Source organism: Salmo salar, chromosome ssa16 (genome assembly GCF_905237065.1).
Source record: "Salmo salar chromosome ssa16, Ssal_v3.1, whole genome shotgun sequence".
Lineage (NCBI taxonomy): Eukaryota > Metazoa > Chordata > Actinopteri > Salmoniformes > Salmonidae > Salmo > Salmo salar.
Genome location: NC_059457.1, coordinates 90,428,271 through 90,448,270, shown reverse-complemented (window position 1 = coordinate 90,448,270; position 20,000 = coordinate 90,428,271). Strand labels below are relative to the sequence as shown.

The 20,000-nt window shown below is 48.2% G+C and overlaps 1 protein-coding gene and 1 pseudogene across 1 annotated transcript in view; both read left to right on the top strand.

Annotated features, from left to right (window-relative positions):
* The window catches only part of LOC106574944 (protein diaphanous homolog 3), a gene marked incomplete at its 3' end in the record, with an annotated part of 688,081 nt that overhangs the window by 137,270 nt on the left and 530,811 nt on the right, over window positions 1–20,000 (top strand). The gene's annotated exons all lie outside the window — the stretch shown is intronic.
* On the top strand, window positions 15,285–16,819 carry LOC123727916 (dolichyl-diphosphooligosaccharide--protein glycosyltransferase subunit 4-like; annotated as a pseudogene).

The following is a 20,000-nucleotide window of genomic DNA, read 5'->3' as shown; positions in this document are numbered from 1 at the left end:
TTCTCTTGAGAGCCAGGTCTGCCTACGGCGGCCTTTCTCAATAGCAAGGCTATGTTCACTGAGTCTGTACATAGTCAAAGCTTTCCTTAGGTTTGGGTCAATCACAGTGGTCAGGTATTCTGCCACTGTGTCCTCTCTGTTTAGGGCCAAATAGCATTCTAGTTTGCGCTATTTCTTATTGTAAATTCTTTCCAGTGTTTGTGTCTCTCAGCCATTTTATGGGGAGTTCCAGAATGTTCTCTCCAGGCAGTGATGTAACAATGCCAAGATGCTGATTGGCAGTTCCGGTTAGCTGGTGTTCTAAATCCTCCAGTTTCCTTTCTCCTTTTTTAAAAGAAACACACAGACAGGACAAGTAGGTGCGCAATGGCTTATTGTCATTGTAGTTAATTAGCATGTTTTTCAGCACTAAACTATGTAGAACATTGGCCTGTTGGAAACTACAGCTCCCTACTACATTGCACAGTTCGGGCTTGATGTGATTTTTGTCTAGAGAAACGGTGCATTGAGCTCACAGAAAAAAAGTAACCAACATTTCAGTTAATCGCTCAGCGCTGTTACCAACTACAGATCCCAGCATGCAGTGCTAGCAGCTGAGCCCACTACCTCCCGGTAGCAGCGGGCCCCAGCCATCTACCTCTCCAGAGCTGTGCAGGGAGGAAAACAGCACAGCGTTTCAGTGTTTCTGAGCTGCAGTCTCTAGTCTCACCAGCATTAGTCCCACACACTGAAAAGTAGCTGGACCTCTGACTGTAGAGAGGGAGCATAGAGCTGTGGAGCTAGCTGGAGATATCCCTCTGTTGAGGGAACTAGCTGGAGATATCTCTCTGTTGAGGGAACTAGCTAGAGATATCTCTCTGTTGAGGGAACTAGCTGGAGATATCTCTCTGTTGAGGGAACTAGCTGGAGATATCTCTCTGTTGAGGGAACTAGCTGGAGATATCTCTCTGTTGAGGGAGCTAGCTCAGAGATATCTCTCTTTTGAGGGAACTAGCTGGAGATATCTCTCTGTTGAGGGAACTAGCTGGAGATATCTCTCTGTTGAGGGAACTAGCTGGAGATATCTCTCTGTTGAGGGAACTAGCTGGAGATATCTCTCTGTTGAGGGAACTAGCTGGAGATATCCCTCTGTTGAGGGAACTAGCTGGAGATATCTCTCTGTTGAGGGAACTAGCTGGAGATATCTCTCTGTTGAGGGAACTAGCTAGAGATATCTCTCTGTTGAGGGAACTAGCTAGAGATATCTCTCTGTTGAGGGAACTAGCTAGAGATATCTCTCTGTTGAGGGAACTAGCTGGAGATATCCCTCTGTTGAGGGAACTAGCTAGAGATATCGCTCTGTTGAGGGAACTAGCTGGAGATATCTCTCTGTTGAGGGAACTAGCTAGAGATATCGCTCTGTTGAGGGAACTAGCTAGAGATATCTCTCTGTTGAGGGAACTAGCTGGAGATATCTCTCTGTTGAGGGAGCTTCACGGGAGATATCTCTCTGTTGAGGGAACTAGCTGGAGATATCTCTCTGTTGAGGGAACTAGCTGGAGATATCTCTCTGTTGAGGGAGCTTCACGGGAGATATCTCTCTGTTGAGGGAACTAGCTGGAGATATCTCTCTGTTGAGGGAACTAGCTGGAGATATCTCTCTGTTGAGGGAACTAGCTGGAGATATCGCTCTGTTGAGGGAACTAGCTGGAGATATCTCTCTGTTGAGGGAACTAGCTGGAGATATCTCTCTGTTGAGGGAACTAGCTGGAGATATCTCTCTGTTGAGGGAACTAGCTGGAGATATCGCTCTGTTGAGGGAACTAGCTGGAGATATCGCTCTGTTGAGGGAACTAGCTGGAGATATCTCTCTGTTGAGGGAACTAGCTAGAGATATCTCTCTGTTGAGGGAACTAGCTGGAGATATCTCTCTGTTGAGGGAGCTAGCTGGAGATATCTCTCTGTTGTGGGAGCTTAACTGGGTCTGGAGCTAGCTGGAGATATCTCTCTGAGGGAGCTTAACGGGGTCTGGAGCTAGCTGGAGATATCTCTCTGAGGGAGCTTAACGGAGCTAGCTAGCTACTCTGTTGTTACCCTCCTCGGTCAAAGCCAGACTAATATCCTATCTGACGCGTTCCAACAGAGAGTTCAGCTCCTACTGAGCCAATGGGATGGTCCTGTGCTTCTGAAGAGGAGAGATCTCTAAAGCACCCTGGTTACTAGAACATGATGTTCTGGGGTTTGGGGGTTTGAATGATGTTTGTCTTTCAGTCCATTTTCTACATGGATTAGAGGGTTGATCACCTGGTAATGTTGAGGTTTCCCCTGATGAATACCTGAGACTGACTGTCTGATGTTCACAGCACCTGAGTGCCTCTGTATTTTCATATATAAAGATGTGTGTGTTCCTCTGGTTTACTGTGTGTGTGTGTGTGTGTGTGTGTGTGTGTGTGTGTGTGTGTGTGTGTGTGTTGGTGTGTACTGTGTGTGTGTGTGTGTCCTGCGTGTGTGTGTGTGTGTGTGTGTGTGTGTGTGTGTGTGTGTGTGTTCCTCTGGTTTAGTGTGTGTGTGTGTGTGTGTGTGTGTGTGTGTTTTCCTCTGGTTTAGTGTGTGTGTGTGTGTTCCTCTGGTTTAGTGTGTGTGTGTGTGTGTGTGTGTGAAGGCACTCGGGAGGCGGTGCGCTGCGGGTGGCTGGTTGACTGGTATTGATCAAGCATCTCTCCAGGACATAAATACAGGCTGAATAGATTCCAGATTCCAATCGAGGCTCAGACCACAATTAAAATGATTGATCGTTAAGGGAATTCATCATTAAGAGAGTAAAACAAATACCTAACGGCTGTTAAATGTACAGAACAGTGAATGTTCAGCGTCTGCTAATTGCATCACTTCAGGGCTACTCTGACACTTAGTTAAATAAGACATGTTGGAACCCTATTCCCTATATTGTCTGTCTGTCTGTCTGTCTGTCTGTCTGTCTGTCTGTCTGTCTGTCTGTCTGTCTGTCTGTCTGTCTGTCTGTCTGTCTGTCTGTCTGTCTGTCTGTCTGTCTGTCTGTCTGTCTGTCTGTCTGTCTGTCTGTCTGTCTGTCTGTCTGTCTGTCTGTCTGTCTGTCGTGCTTCTAGAAGCCGATGGCAGCTTCCCGTAATAGGACCCCATCCCCTTTGTCCCCATAGGGCTCTAGTCTAAAGTAGTGCTCTATATAATGAGTAGGGTGTGGTTTGGGACACAGACCACCTGATGCCTTGATTCTCATCTGAAGCAGACAGGGTGTTGAGGCTGGGTGGACTGGGATAGACTGGGACTCTGTCTGCCGTGGTTGAATAGGCAGTGATTAGGTGCTGTGGGGTTTCCAGAGTGCCCCATTTTAAACCCAGCTGGGGTCAATCAAATCCTCTCTTTGGAGAACGTTTTTTGGCTCGGTGATGAGAGCGTTTCCGTGGAAACGCAGCGATGCAGGCAGCGAGGCAGGCAGCGAGAGGTACCCGCTGCCTGGTGAACCAGGTGACCAGATGTGCTGCGGGCCAGGCAGAACATACAGGTGAAGGATGATTCTTCTGGCTGCTCTGTACAGAACCATAAGCCTATAGCTGCCCTGGCTGGTGATGAATTTCATTCACAATGATCTAGCAGTTAATTCAAGCTGACTTCCACTTAATAGAATATCTTCCTGTATTAAGGTGAGCCTGCGGTATGTTCCAGGTGGCTGTTGGCTATTTGATGGTGTGATTTCTCTGCGGTGACGCGTCCCTTCCATCCCATGTGGTGATTCTGCCTGCATGCCTGAGGTTCCTAATGGTCATCGATGTTCTACAATTGTGGGTAATGAAACGGAACGCTTTCCTTCTCCCGTTTTGCCGTTTAAACCGTCTAATACAGAGGAGAGGAAAGCTCTGTCGGTGTCCCAAATGACAGGCTAGGTGGTGCACTACTTTAGCCCAGGGGCACAACGCCTAAAGCCTCGATGTCTGCTGGGTGTGTTGCAGTAGTCATGCTCTTCAGGACGTAGCCTGTAGGGGGTGCTAGTGCGGCATGGTGGACCTGCTGGGCGTGTTGCAGTAGTCATGCTCTTCAGGACGTAGCCTGTAGGGGGTGCTAGTGCAGCATGGTGGACCTGCTGGGTGTGTTGCAGTAGTCATGCTCTTCAGGACGTAGCCTGTAGGGGGTGCTAGTGCAGCATGGTGGACCTGCTGGGCGTGTTGCAGTAGTCATGCTCTTCAGGACGTAGCCTGTAGGGGGTGCTAGTGCGGCATGGTGGACCTGCTGGGCGTGTTGCAGTAGTCATGCTCTTCAGGACGTAGCCTGTAGGGGTGCTAGTGCAGCATGGTGGACCTGCTGCTTCATTGCTCTGGGCGTGTTGCAGTAGTCATGCTCTTCAGGACGTAGCCTGTAGGGGTGCTAGTGCAGCATGGTGGACCTGCTGGGCGTGTTGCAGTAGTCATGCTCTTCAGGACGTAGCCTGTAGGGGGTGCTAGTGCGGCATGGTGGACCTGCTGGGCGTGTTGCAGTAGTCATGCTCTTCAGGACGTAGCCTGTAGGGGGTGCTAGTGCGGCATGGTGGACCTGCTGGGCGTGTTGCAGTAGTCATGCTCTTCAGGACGTAGCCTGTAGGGGGTGCTAGTGCAGCATGGTGGACCTGCTGGGCGTGTTGCAGTAGTCATGCTCTTCAGGACGTAGCCTGTAGGGGGTGCTAGTGCAGCATGGTGGACCTGCTGGGTGTTTCACTGCAGCAGCTGGGAACTGGAGACTAGAACACAGGGAGGAGGGAGTCATACTGATAGTAGATACTATCCTGTACTATAACAACCAGCTTTAGTCTCTGTTCTGTTCTCTCTCTCGTTATCATTCTTGTTCTTTCTTTTCTTTCTTTCTTTCTTTCTCTCTCTGGCGCTGTCTGTCTCTCTCATATGTACACAGGTCTTTTATGGCCTAATTCAGCCATTGCAGAGCCTTGTCTAAGTCTCTCTGTCTCGTTGGGACCTGTACTGGGTTCTGTCTGGGCTGAAGTCTCTGTCCTCTGTACTGGGTTCTGTCTGGGCTGAAGTCTCTGTCCTCTGTACTGGGTTCTGTCTGGGCTGAAGTCTCTGTCCTCTGTACTGGGTTCTGTCTGGGCTGAAGTCTCTGTACTGGGTTCTGTCTGGGCTGAAGTCTCTGTCCTCTGTACTGGGTTCTGTCTGGGCTGAAGTCTCTGTACTGGGTTCTGTCTGGGCTGAAGTCTGTCCTCTGTACTGGGTTCTGTCTGGGCTGAAGTCTCTGTCCTCTGTACTGGGTTCTGTCTGGGCTGAAGTCTGTCCTCTGTACTGGGTTCTGTCTGGGCTGAAGTCTCTGTCCTCTGTACTGGGTTCTGTCTGGGCTGAAGTTTCTGTACTGGGTTCTGTCTGGGCTGAATGAAAGGCTGCTCCAGAACCATCCTGACTGGATCCTAATGTCACTGTTGTCTTGTTCTCTAATCAACAACCTGCTGATCTTCTTCAACCTGTTTCCTCTCCTCTACTTCCTCTGTTTCATTCCCCTCTTTCTTCTCCACTTCCTCTGTTTCATTCCCCTCTTTCTTCTCTACTTCCTCTGTTTCATTCCCCTCTTTCTTCTCTACTTCCTCTGTTTCATTCCCCTCTTTCTTCTCTACTTCCTCTGTTTCATTCCCCTCTTTCTTCTCTACTTCCTCTGTTTCATTCCCCTCTTTCTTCTCTACTTCCTCTGTTTCATTCCCCTCTTTCTTCTCCACTTCCTCTGTTTCATTCCCCTCTTTCTTCTCTACTTCCTCTGTTTCATTCCCCTCTTTCTTCTCTACTTCCTCTGTTTCATTCCCCTCTTTCTTCTCTACTTCCTCTGTTTCATTCCCCTCTTTCTTCTCTACTTCCTCTGTTTCATTCCCCTCTTTCTTCTCTACTTCCTCTGTTTCATTCCCCTCTTTCTTCTCTACTTCCTCTGTTTCATTCCCCTCTTTCTTCTCTACTTCCTCCCTTTCATTCCCCTCTTTCTTCTCTACTTCCTCTGTTTCATTCCCCTCTTTCTTCTCTACTTCCTCTGTTTCATTCCCCTCTTTCTTCTCTACTTCCTCTGTTTCATTCCCCTCTTTCTTCTCTACTTCCTCTGTTTCATTCCCCTCTTTCTTCTCTACTTCCTCTGTTTCATTCCCCTCTTTCTTCTCTACTTCCTCTGTTTCATTCCCCTCTTTCTTCTCTACTTCCTCTGTTTCATTCCCCTCTTTCTTCTCTACTTCCTCTGTTTCATTCCCCTCTTTCTTCTCTACTTTCTCTGTTTCCTTCCCTTCTTTCCTCTCCTCCGCTTTCTGTTTCCTTCCCTTCCCTTCTTTCCTCTCCTTCCTGCTGAAGGTCACTGGTGCCTGATTATATTTGTGAGATGGAGATTCCACAGACTAATGGTTAAGTTTTCTCTGCCTCTCCTCCTCTCCCTCCACTTCTCCCTCTCCGTTCCTCTCCTCCTCTCTCTCTCCCTCCACTTCTCCCTCTCCGTTCCTCTCCTCCTCTCCCTCTCCGTTCCTCTCCTCCTCTCCCTCTCCGTTCCTCTCCTCCTCTCTCTCCCTCCACGTCTCCTGCCGGCCGGTGTTTAATTGAATATAGATCACTGAATGATACTGGAGATGTGACATGGTAAAGCCTCTCCAAAGTCTGAGAGCAGATAGATCAGCAGGCTTCTAGTTGGTGGTTTCATTCACATGATTGGGGACATTAGCAGAGTGAGAAAGGAACCAACTCTGTTGTAGTGGATACGTCCCAAATAGCACCCTATTACCTATGGACCCTGGTCTAAAGGTAGTGTGAATACGTCCCAAATAGCAAAATGTAGGGGACGGGCCACTGTCTCTTAATTATGACGTAGTCCCGGGCCGAGAGGAAGGCGCTGGAAGGAGAATTGAGTTGCTTCGCCTGCCTCGTTTGGATTCTACGTTCAGGTGAGGCTGTCATTGTGCTGATGGAGAGCGTGTTATCCATCTTCCTCTCCTCCGTTCCTCTCTGTTCTGTTTTCTTGGTGCCATTTCTGATGATGGAGAGGGTATTATAATGTGCTGCTCCCTCCCTCCTCTCATCCTTTCCTCTCCGCTCTGTATTTTTGGACCCCCCTCCCCCCTCTCATCTCTGATGATGTTGAAAATGGCAGGGCCGTGGTTTTGTCTTTCAATAATGCACTGCTTAAGAGGCTTTCATGAAGCCTTTACTGCCTGAGCTCTATGCTGGCTGGCTCCAGTCTACAAATTGCTGAATCACAGTACAGGGAGAAACAGAGAGTGAGTGAGGGGGGGAGAGAGAGAGAAACGGGGAGAGAGAGAAACGGGGAGAGAGAGAGAAACGGGGAGAGAGAGAGAAACGGGGAGAGAGAGAGAAACGGGGAGAGAGAGAGAGAGAAACGGGGAGAGAGAGAGAGAGAAACGGGGAGAGAGAGAGAGAGAAACGGGAGAGAGAGAGAGAGAAACGGGGAGAGAGAGAGAGAAACGGGAGAGAGAGAGAGAAACGGGAGAGAGAGAGAAACGGGGAGAGAGAGAGAGAAACGGGGAGAGAGAGAGAAACGGGGGAGAGAGAGAGAAACGGGGAGAGAGAGAGAAACGGGAGAGAGAGAGAGAAGCGGGAGAGAGAGAGAGACGAGAGAGAAACGGGGAGAGAGAGGGAGAGAGAAACGGGAGAGAGAGAGAGAGAGAAACGGGGAGAGAGAGGGAGAGAGAAACGGGGAGAGAGAGAGAGAGAGAAACGGGGAGAGAGAGAGAGAGAGAGAAACGGGGAGAGAGTGCGTGCGAGAAACGGGGAGAGAGTGCGCGCGAGAAACGGGGAGAGAGTGCGCGCGAGAAACGGGGAGAGAGTGCGCGCGAGAAACGGGGAGAGCGTGCGCGCGAGAAATGGGGAGAGCGTGCGCGAGAGAAACGGGGAAAGAGTGCGTGCGAGAAACGGCGAGCGAGAGAGATTAAACCCCAGTCAGGGTGCTCTCTATCTCAGAGTAGTACCCTGGAGCTACGAGCATCACCCATGTATTACTCCTATCGTCTCCCCCTGAAGGGCCCCGTCTGCCTCGTCTTGGAGATTCTACGTCTTTCAAGACGTCGCTTTAACACTACGGCTTTTGTACCCCATCGTAACGTTTAATCCTGCATTCCTCTGGCGAGATTTTGGGACTTTTTGTTGTTGTGAGATTTTAAAATTCGCTCATCAGTACCAAATGGGCAGTTATTTTTGAGAAGTGGTGTTTTTTTAAGTAGGAGAGAAAATGGCTGAAATCAACAAAAAGTTGTCCAAATCCAAATGTCTGTTAGGATGTTAATACTCTGGAGTCTGACCTTGTTGAAACTGACCAACTGACTTTGTTTTGAATGACTGCTGTGACGAGCTGTCTGCTGGTGGGAAGAGACTGATCCAGCTGCTGAAGGTCACTGCAGGGCCAACTACAGTGATGTTCTGCGTCCCACATGCCAACCTGTATGTTTTAAACAGCTATTTGTTAATCGTTTTAAACGCTAAGAAAATTATCTTTAAATTACATATGAATTCACAACGCAGATATGGTCCTGTGTATGACCACTAGGGGGTAATGTAGTTCAATCTACCACAGTTATGGCTACCTACCAGGTGGTGTTATGGCTACCTACCAGGCGGCGTCGGGGCTACCTACCAGGCGGCGTCGGGGCTACCTACCAGGCGGCGTCGGGGCTACCTACCAGGCGGCGTCGGGGCTACCTACCAGGCGGCGTCGGGGCTACCTACCAGGCGGCGTCGGGGCTACCTACCAGGCGGCGTCGGGGCTACCTACCAGGCGGCGTCGGGCTACCTACCAGGCGGCGTCGGGGCTACCTACCAGGCGGCGTCGGGGCTACCTACCAGGTGGTGTTATGGCTACCTACCAGGCGGCGTCGGGGCTACCTACCAGGCGGCGTCGGGGCTACCTACCAGGCGGCGTCGGGGCTACCTACCAGGCGGCGTCGGGGCTACCTACCAGGCGGCGTCGGGGCTACCTACCAGGTGGTGTTATGGCTACCTACCAGGCGGCGTCGGGGCTACCTACCAGGCGGCGTCGGGGCTACCTACCAGGCGGCGTCGGGGCTACCTACCAGGTGGTGTTATGGCTACCTACCAGGCGGCGTCGGGGCTACCTACCAGGTGGTGTTATGGCTACCTACCAGGCGGCGTCGGGGCTACCTACCAGGCGGCGTCGGGGCTACCTACCAGGTGGTGTTATGGCTACCTACCAGGCGGCGTCGGGCTACCTACCAGGTGGTGTTATGGCTACCTACCAGGCGGCGTCGGGGCTACCTACCAGGTGGTGTTATGGCTACCTACCAGGCGGCGTCGGGGCTACCTACCAGGCGGCGTCAGGGCTACCTACCAGGCGGCGTCAGGGCTACCTACCAGGCGGCGTCAGGGCTACCTACCAGGCGGCGTCAGGGCTACCTACCAGGCGGCGTCAGGGCTACCTACCAGGCGGCGTCGGGGCTACCTACCAGGCGGCGTTCACCTTACTGCTGTACTACACCCACTTAGCAAGAATGGTAGTTTATGCTGTTTTTAGGTTTCACACCTCTAATTCCCTATATATTGCTTACTTTTGACCATGGCCCATAGGTTGCCATTTGGCACACACACTAACTGGGGCTGTAATGTAGGTTGCCATTTGGGACACACCCTAACTGGGGCTGTAATGTAGGTTGCCATTTGGGACACATCCTAACTGGGGCTGTAATGTAAGTTGCCATTTGGGACACATCCTAACTGGGGCTGTAATGTAGGTTGCCATTTGGGACACATCCTAACTGGGGCTGTAATCTAGTTTCTGGCTACCCTTTCCTCACTCAAAAGGCAAATTTTTTTTTTGCTTTGGACTCGGCTTCACAGGCTGTCCGCGTTCCCCAGCGGGCCAAAGAACCGACTGATCATTAAAGAACACATTTCTGGACCATCAAGAATGAAGTGGGATTCCTGAGTGAATAGTCGTAGGTTAATGCCGTTTTGGCATGTACCACACCAACCTGCCAAGATTCACACCTGCGGGAAAATTGGGACGGGAGGAAAATAATTGGGATGGAGAGCGAGAGAGCGAGAGAGAGGGAGAGAGAAAGACAGCGTGAGAGAGCGAGAGACAGGGCGTGGGAGAGGTGAAGAGAGAGACAGTGTGTGGGAGAGGTGAAGAGAGAGACTGGGAGAGAGAAAAGACTGGGCATGGGCATCCTTCCTCTGCTGTGTGGAGGGTTATTAATATGGACCAACACTACAGGGGTTATTAATATGGACCGACACTACAGGGGTTATTAATATGGACCGACACTACAGGGGTTATTAATATGGACCGACACTACAGGGGTTATTAATATGGACCGACACTACAGGGGTTATTAATATGGACCGACACTACAGGGGTTATTAATATGGACCGACACTACAGGGGTTATTAATATGGACCGACACTACAGGGGTTATTAATATGGACCGACACTACAGGGGTTATTAATATGGACCGACACTACGGGGGTTATTAATATGGACCGACACTACAGTGATACGGCTGATTTCTGACTAAGGCTCTTTGATGATCCTTATTCTCTCCCTGGACAGATGCGATATCTCTCCCTGGACAGATGCGATATCTCTCCCTGGACAGATGCGATATCTCTCCCTGGACAGATGCGATATCTCTCCCTGGACAGATGTGATGGCGTTTTGGAACGTGTGAGCCTGTCATCCATGTCTCTGCTTTCCTGCAGCACTAGGTTTACTGTTGTCATTTACAGAGAGATGATTGGTTATGTTAAGAGAAGTCTGGCCTACCATGTCTCTGCTTTCCTGCAGCGCTAGGTTTTAAGCCTAGTTGTCGTTTTCAGAGAGACGTGATTACCGCTAGCTAAAGAAGTCTGTCACTTACTCTGTGCTGCTTCTCTAAGTTTCACTGTTGTCATTATCAGAGACATGATTATCTTTGTTAAGAGAAGTCTGGCAACCAGCAGGCCTTTTTTCTCTCAAATTATAAACTCATCAGGTTGTCAGAGTTAAAGCAACACCCATCAGTGTCTGCATCACTGAGCCCAGGGCTGTAACAGTGTCTGCATCACTGAGCCCAGGGCTGTAACAGTTGTCTGCATCACTGAGCCCAGGGCTGTAACAGTTGTCTGCTTCAGGGCTGTAACAGTTGTCTGCATCACTGAGCCCAGGGCTGTAACAGTTGTCTGCTTCACTGAGCCCAGGGCTGTAACAGTTGTCTGCTTCAGGGCTGTAACAGTTGTCTGCATCACTGAGCCCAGGGCTGTAACGGTTGTCTGCTTCACTGAGCCCAGGGCTGTAACAGTTGTCTGCTTCACTGAGCCCAGAGCTGTAACAGTTGTCTGCTTCACTGAGCCCAGGGCTGTAACAGTTGTCTGCTTCAGGGCTGTAACAGTTGTCTGCATCACTGAGCCCAGGGCTGTAACAGTTGTCTGCATCACTGAGCCCAGGGCTGTAACAGTTGTCTGCATCACTGAGCCCAGGGCTGTAACAGTTGTCTGCATCACTGAGCCCAGGGCTGTAACAGTTGTCTGCATCACTGAGCCCAGGGCTGTAACAGTTGTCTGCATCACTGAGCCCAGGGCTGTAACAGTTGTCTGCATCACTGAGCCCAGGGCTGTAACAGTTGTCTGCTTCAGGGCTGTAACAGTTGTCTGCATCACTGAGCCCAGGGCTGTAACAGTTGTCTGCTTCACTGAGCCCAGGGCTGTAACAGTTGTCTGCTTCAGGGCTGTAACAGTTGTCTGCATCACTGAGCCCAGGGCTGTAACAGTTGTCTGCTTCACTGAGCCCAGGGCTGTAACAGTTGTCTGCATCACTGAGCCCAGGGCTGCAACAGTTGTCTGCATCACTGAGCCCAGGGCTGTAACAGTTGTCTGCATCACTGAGCCCAGGGCTGTAACAGTTGTCTGCTTCACTGAGCCCAGGGCTGTAACAGTTGTCTGCTTCAGGGCTGTAACAGTTGTCTGCTTCACTGAGCCCAGGGCTGTAACAGTTGTCTGCTTCACTGAGCCCAGGGCTGTAACAGTTGTCTGCTTCACTGAGCCCAGGGCTGTAACAGTTGTCTGCTTCACTGAGCCCAGGGCTGTAACAGTTGTCTGCTTCACTGAGCCCAGGGCTGTAACAGTTGTCTGCTTCACTGAGCCCAGGGCTGTAACAGTTGTCTGCTTCACTGAGCCCAGGGCTGTAACAGTTGTGTTTGTCACCATTTTGATCCAAGAAAAACAACATCTCTATGCATCTGCAAAGAGTGAAACTACATGTCAACAGTCAGGTAGGTTTGTATTGATGGAAAACACATTTTTGAAATGTCTACATTAACTTGCCAATCAAATGCCATTGACTGCGTTGCTATTTTAGAGCAGGGGAGGAAGAGACAGGGTGAGGGTTGTAGTATTTTAGGGGAGGTAGAGACAGGGTGAGGGTTGTAGTATTTTAGGGGAGGTAGAGACAGGGTGAGGGTTGTAGTATTTTAGGGGAGGTAGAGTCAGGGTGAGGGTTGTAGTATTTTAGGGGAGGTAGAGACAGGGTGAGGGTTGTAGTATTTTAGGGGAGGTAGAGACAGGGTGAGGGTTGTAGTATTTTAGGGGAGGTAGAGACAGAGTGAGGGTTGTAGTATTTTAGGGGAGGTAGAGTCAGGGTGAGGGTTGTAGTATTTTAGGGGAGGTAGAGTCAGGGTGAGGGTTGTAGTATTTTAGGGGAGGTAGAGACAGGGTGAGGGGTTGTAGTATTTTAGGGGAGGTAGAGTCAGGGTGAGGGTTGTAGTATTTTAGGGGAGGTAGAGACAGGGTGAGGGTTGTAGTATTTTAGGGGAGGTAGAGTCAGGGTGAGGGTTGTAGTATTTTAGGGGAGGTAGAGTCAGGGTGAGGGTTGTAGTATTTTAGGGGAGGTAGAGTCAGGGTGAGGGTTGTAGTATTTTAGGGGAGGTAGAGTCAGGGTGAGGGTTGTAGTATTTTAGGGAGGTAGAGTCAGGGTGAGGGTTGTAGTATTTTAGGGGAGGTAGAGTCAGGGTGAGGGTTGTAGTATTTTAGGGGAGGTAGAGTCAGGGTGAGGGTTGTAGTATTTTAGGGGAGGTAGAGTCAGGGTGAGGGTTGTAGTATTTTAGGGGAGGTAGAGACAGGGGTGAGGGTTGTAGTATTTTAGGGGAGGTAGAGACAGGGTGAGGGTTGTAGTATTTTAGGGCAGGGGAGGTAGAGTCAGGGTGAGGGTTGTAGTATTTTAGGGGAGGTAGAGACAGGGTGAGGGTTGTAGTATTTTAGGGGAGGTAGAGTCAGGGTGAGGGTTGTAGTATTTTAGGGGAGGTAGAGTCAGGGTGAGGGTTGTAGTATTTTAGGGGAGGTAGAGTCAGGGTGAGGGTTGTAGTATTTTAGGGGAGGTAGACACAGGGTGAGGGTTGTAGTATTTTAGGGGAGGTAGAGTCAGGGTGAGGGGTTGTAGTATTTTAGGGGAGGAAGAGACAGGGTGAGGGTTGTAGTATTTTAGGGGAGGTAGAGTCAGGGTGAGGGTTGTAGTATTTTAGGGGAGGTAGAGTCAGGGTGAGGGTTGTAGTATTTTAGGGGAGGTAGAGTCAGGGTGAGGGTTGTAGTATTTTAGGGAGGTAGAGTCAGGGTGAGGGTTGTAGTATTTTAGGGGAGGTAGAGTCAGGGTGAGGGTTGTAGTATTTTAGGGGAGGTAGAGACAGGGTGAGGGTTGTAGTATTTTAGGGGAGGTAGAGTCAGGGTGAGGGTTGTAGTATTTTAGGGGAGGTAGAGACAGGGTGAGGGTTGTAGTATTTTAGGGGAGGTAGAGTCAGGGTGAGGGTTGTAGTATTTTAGGGGAGGTAGAGTCAGGGTGAGGGTTGTAGTATTTTAGGGGAGGTAGAGACAGGGTGAGGGTTGTAGTATTTTAGGGGAGGTAGAGACAGGGTGAGGGTTGTAGTATTTTAGGGGAGGTAGAGTCAGGGTGAGGGTTGTAGTATTTTAGGGGAGGTAGAGTCAGGGTGAGGGTTGTAGTATTTTAGGGGAGGTAGAGTCAGGGTGAGGGGTTGTAGTATTTTAGGGGAGGTAGAGTCAGGGTGAGGGTTGTAGTATTTTAGGGGAGGTAGAGTCAGGGTGAGGGTTGTAGTATTTTAGGGGAGGTAGAGTCAGGGTGAGGGTTGTAGTATTTTAGGGGAGGTAGAGTCAGGGTGAGGGTTGTAGTATTTTAGGGGAGGTAGAGACAGGGTGAGGGTTGTAGTATTTTAGGGAGGTAGAGTCAGGGTGAGGGTTGTAGTATTTTAGGGAGGTAGGGTCAGGGTGAGGGTTGTAGTATTTTAGGGGAGGTAGAGTCAGGGTGAGGGTTGTAGTATTTTAGGGAGGTAGAGTCAGGGTGAGGGTTGTAGTATTTTAGGGGAGGTAGAGTCAGGGGTGAGGGTTGTAGTATTTTAGGGGAGGTAGAGTCAGGGTGAGGGTTTTAGTATTTTAGGGGAGGTAGAGTCAGGGTGAGGGTTGTAGTATTTTAGGGGAGGTAGAGTCAGGGTGAGGGTTGTAGTATTTTAGGGGAGGTAGAGACAGGGTGAGGGTTGCAGTATTTTAGGGGAGGTAGAGTCAGGGTGAGGGGTTGTAGTATTTTAGGGGAGGAAGAGACAGGGTGAGGGTTGTAGTATTTTAGGGGAGGTAGAGTCAGGGTGAGGGTTGTAGTATTTTAGGGGAGGTAGAGTCAGGGTGAGGGTTGTAGTATTTTAGGGGAGGTAGAGTCAGGGTGAGGGTTGTAGTATTTTAGGGGAGGTAGAGACAGGGTGAGGGTTGTAGTATTTTAGGGGAGGTAGAGTCAGGGTGAGGGTTGTAGTATTTTAGGGGAGGTAGAGTCAGGGTGAGGGTTGTAGTATTTTAGGGGAGGTAGAGTCAGGGTGAGGGTTGTAGTATTTTAGGGGAGGTAGAGACAGGGTGAGGGTTGTAGTATTTTAGGGGAGGTAGAGTCAGGGTGAGGGTTGTAGTATTTTAGGGGAGGTAGAGTCAGGGTGAGGGTTGTAGTATTTTAGGGGAGGTAGAGTCAGGGTGAGGGTTGTAGTATTTTAGGGGAGGTAGAGTCAGGGTGAGGGTTGTAGTATTTTAGGGGAGGAAGAGTCAGGGTGAGGGTTGTAGTATTTTAGGGGAGGTGGAGACAGGGTGAGGGTTGTAGTATTTTAGGGCAGGGGAGGTAGAGACAGGGTGAGGGTTGTAGTATTTTAGGGGAGGTAGAGACAGGGTGAGGGTTGTAGTATTTTAGGGGAGGTAGAGTCAGGATGAGGGTTGTAGTATTTTAGGGGAGGTAGAGTCAGGGTGAGGGTTGTAGTATTTTAGGGGAGGTAGAGTCAGGGTGAGGGTTGTAGTATTTTAGGGGAGGTAGAGTCAGGGTGAGGGTTGTAGTATTTTAGTACCATGACTGTCTGACCTATCCTTTAAATGTCCCATCAATTCCTTGTAGCAGGTCTGACATTTACCTATTTCCCCATGATGTTCCTTGTGCATGTTTTTCCAGAGGCTGTGTGGCCAGGAGTGGGAGAGGATTCAATTCACAATTGATTTATGACATTGACGAGACAAGCCTAATTAAGCTACCAGGAATGGTTGGCTTGACGTGGGTGGAACTGAACTTTTCACAACAGCAAAACAGAGTAATCATTTTATTTTTCTTACCACTGGTCTCTTTTTCTCTCTCTGTTCTGAGTATAGAAAACACCCCAGATGCACAATACATCAGTAAAATACATACATCAATCAAACACATGATCCGTAGGAAGACTACACATCCAGTCCCATGGGGCGGCAGCGTAGCCTAGTGGTTAGAGGGTTGGACTAGTAACTGAAAGGTTGCAAGATCGAATCCCCGAGCTGACAAGGTAAAAATCTGTCATTCCTGCCCTTGAACAAGGCAGTTAACCCACTGTTAACTAAATTACACATCAGCGAGAAATAACAATGGTGACTGACGTGCAGCTGGCCATCTTTGCCAACATGTTGGGTGTGTCTCTCTGTTCCTGCTGGTGGCTGTTTATCAAAACGTAGCCGTCAACAACCCCAGGAAACTGACGGCCCTGGGAGGCCGTCATTGTAAATAAGAATGCGTTCTTAACTGACTTGCCTAGTTAAATTAAGGTAAAATGACTTTTGATTAGCTCACCAGTCTTCATCGGTAGGTTTCATACATAGTCCTAAATCCTTTCGTAATATTAGTGAGTTTTAGAATCCAGGACACGTCTACAACATCCATGTTTTTGTGGATTAATTATGATTCTTATTGGCTTCCTGTCAACTCCCCAAAATGAAGGAAGTGATGGTTGTGTATTTGTCAACGTTACGTTAGGTGGCCCAGGGCTAGCTTCAGGGTGTTTGTCTACGTTACGTTATGTGACCCAGGGCTAGCTTCAGGGTGTTTGTCTACGTTACGTTATGTGGCCCAGGGCTAGCTTCAGGGTGTTTGTCTACGTTACGTTATGTGGCCCAGGGCTAGCTTCAGGGTGTTTGTCTACGTTACGTTATGTGACCCAGGGCTAGCTTCAGGGTGTTTGTCTACGTTACGTTATGTGGCCCAGGGCTAGCTTCAGGGTGTTTGTCTACGTTACGTTATGTGACCCAGGGCTAGCTTCAGGGTGTTTGTCTACGTTACGTTATGTGGCCCAGGGCTAGCTTCAGGGTGTTTGTCTACGTTACGTTATGTGGCCCAGGGCTAGCTTCAGGGTGTTTGTCTACGTTACGTTATGTGACCCAGGGCTAGCTTCAGGGTGTTTGTCTACGTTACGTTATGTGGCCCAGGGCTAGCTTCAGGGTGTTTGTCTACGTTACGTTATGTGGCCCAGGGCTAGCTTCAGGGTGTTTGTCCTCATTCCTGGGAAACAAGTGCAGTTCAGCCAGTGGCCAGTAGGGCCGCCCCCCCAAAAAAAACGAGAATTACAATATATTAGTCGACCGAGTCATCTGTTCTTTCGACCAATCGATTGGTCTAATGTTAAAACGTGTATTTCCCCATATATAGACACACCCTGTTAATAAAATCAACTATATGTTGCTCCTGATCTTGTCTGATGCTTTAAGCACACTGTGATTTTAAATAATTAAGACACAAATGACTCGAGGGAGCCAGAGATCAAGATAGCCTGACCTGTTCCCGACCCCAACAGATTCTGCTGGCCTTGACAGATTCCGCTGGCCCTGACAGATTCCGCTGGCCTTGACAGATTCCGCTGGCCCTGACAGATTCCGCTGGCCTTGACAGATTCCGCTGGCCCTGACAGATTCCGCTGGCCTTGACAGATTCCGCTGGCCCTGACAGATTCCGCTGGCCCTGACAGATTCCGCTGGCCCTGACAGATTCCGCTGGCCCTGACAGATTCCGCTGGCCCTGACAGATTCCGCTGGCCCTGACAGATTCCGCTGGCCCTGACAGATTCCGCTGGCCCTGACAGATTCCGCTGGCCCTGACAGATCCCGCTGTTATTTTCTGTAGTTGCCAGTAGGTAACAGGCTACACCAGCGGTCAGCAACCCTTTCCATTTGGATGCCAGTTCATCTTACCATTTCTACCGATCTGTGTGCAAGTTATGATTTTCAAATGCACATGGAACAGTTTTAATTTATAATAACGTTTTTATCTCAATCATTGTTGTTAATCAAAATTCTAAAAGTAACTTCTATTACCAACTATTTTAAAAATAGCCGACATAAAGCCAACAAATAAAAACATTGCAGCCTGCAGGTAGAAAATATCCTGATTAAAAATAAATATCCTATAAATCACATTGGCTACTCAATGCCTGTCTGCAAGGAACTTGAAACATGATCAACTATTAACTTGTGTCTGGTCTGAAGCTCCTTGAAACATTATCAACTATTATATTGTGTCTGGTCTGAAGCTCCTTGAAACATTATCAACTATTATCTTGTGTCTGGTCTGAAGCTCCTTGAAACATGATCAACTATTATATTGTGTCTGGTCTGAAGCTCCTTGAAACATTATCAACTATTATCTTGTGTCTGGTCTGAAGCTCCTTGAAACATTATCAACTATTATCTTGTGTCTGGTCTGAAGCTCCTTGAAACATTATCAACTATTATCTTGTGTCTGGTCTGAAGCTCCTTGAAACATTATCAACTATTATCTTGTGTCTGGTCTGAAGCTCCTTGAAACATTATCAACTATTATCTTGTGTCTGGTCTGAAGCTCCTTGAAACATGATCAACTATTATATTGTGTCTGGTCTGAAGCTCCTTGAAACATGATCAACTATTATATTGTGTCTGGTCTGAAGCTCCTTGAAACATTATCAACTATTATATTGTGTCTGGTCTGAAGCTCCTTGAAACATGATCAACTATTATCTTGTGTCTGGTCTGAAGCTCCTTGAAACATGATCAACTATTATCTTGTGTCTGGTCTGAAGCTCCTTGAAACATTATCAACTATTATATTGTGTCTGGTCTGAAGCTCCTTGAAACATTATCAACTATTATATTGTGTCTGGTCTGAAGCTCCTTGAAACATTATCAACTATTATATTGTGTCTGGTCTGAAGCTCCTTGAAACATTATCAACTATTATATTGTGTCTGGTCTGAAGCTCCTTGAAACATTATCAACTATTATATTGTGTCTGGTCTGAAGCTCCTTGAAACATTATCAACTATTATATTGTGTCTGGTCTGAAGCTCCTTGAAACATTATCAACTATTATCTTGTGTCTGGTCTGAAGCTCCTTGAAACATTATCAACTATTATATTGTGTCTGGTCTGAAGCTCCTTGAAACATGATCAACTATTATATTGTGTCTGGTCTGAAGCTCCTTGAAACATTATCAACTATTATATTGTGTCTGGTCTGAAGCTCCTTGAAACATTATCAACTATTATCTTGTGTCTGATCTGAAGCTCCTTGAAACATTATCAACTATTATATTGTGTCTGGTCTGAAGCTCCTTGAAACATTATCAACTATTATATTGTGTCTGGTCTGAAGCTCCTTGAAACATTATCAACTATTATCTTGTGTCTGGTCTGAAGCTCCTTGAAACATGATCAACTATTATATTGTGTCTGGTCTGAAGCTCCTTGAAACATGATCAACTATTATCTTGTGTCTGGTCTGAAGCTCCTTGAAACATGATCAACTATTATATTGTGTCTGGTCTGAAGCTCATACTAGCTAACTTGCTACATTGTATAGAATATTGTGGGCCCTCAAGAGTTTCTCCCTCAAGTGAGCTCCATACAGACAGACATAGCTGTAGACCATTTGGGTAACGGATAACAAGTAATCAGGTAGAATTATTTGATGGTTTCCACCGGATCAGAGCATTATGTTTTCCCCCTTTCACTCTGAGTGGTTATGGAAAGAGAGTGAGCTGGAAAGGTATTTTAAGTGGGCTATGTTGAGGATATATTGTAATTCTCAATATATTTAAAACAGACTTTGTTTACTTGCTGTTTTGAGATGAAGAAAAAATTACTTTGAGAAGCTCCACAGTGATGGTGAGTTAAGACAATCAGAAATACTAATCAGATCCCCAAATGGACACATTTATAGACCTACTTCTATGTGTAATCAGGGCCAGGTAGTCTATAGACCTACTTCTATGTGTAATCAGGGCCAGGTTGTCTATAGACCTACTTCTATGTGTAATCAGGGCCAGGTTGTCTATAGACCTACTTCTATGTGTAATCAGGGCCAGGTAGTCTATAGACCTACTTCTATGTGTAATCAGGGCCAGGTTGTCTATAGACCTACTTCTATGTGTAATCAGGGCCAGGTAGTCTATAGACCTACTTCTATGAGTAATCAGGGCCAGGTAGTCTATAGACCTACTTCTATGTGTAATCAGGGCCAGGTTGTCTATAGACCTACTTCTATGTGTAATCAGGGCCAGGTAGACTATAGACCTACTTCTATGTGTAATCAGGGCCAGGTAGTCTATAGACCTACTTCTATGAGTAATCAGGGCCAGGTAGTCTATAGACCTACTTCTATGTGTAATCAGGGCCAGGTAGCCTATAGACCTACTTCTATGTGTAATCAGGGCCAGGTAGCCTAAAGACCTACTTCTATGTGTAATCAGGG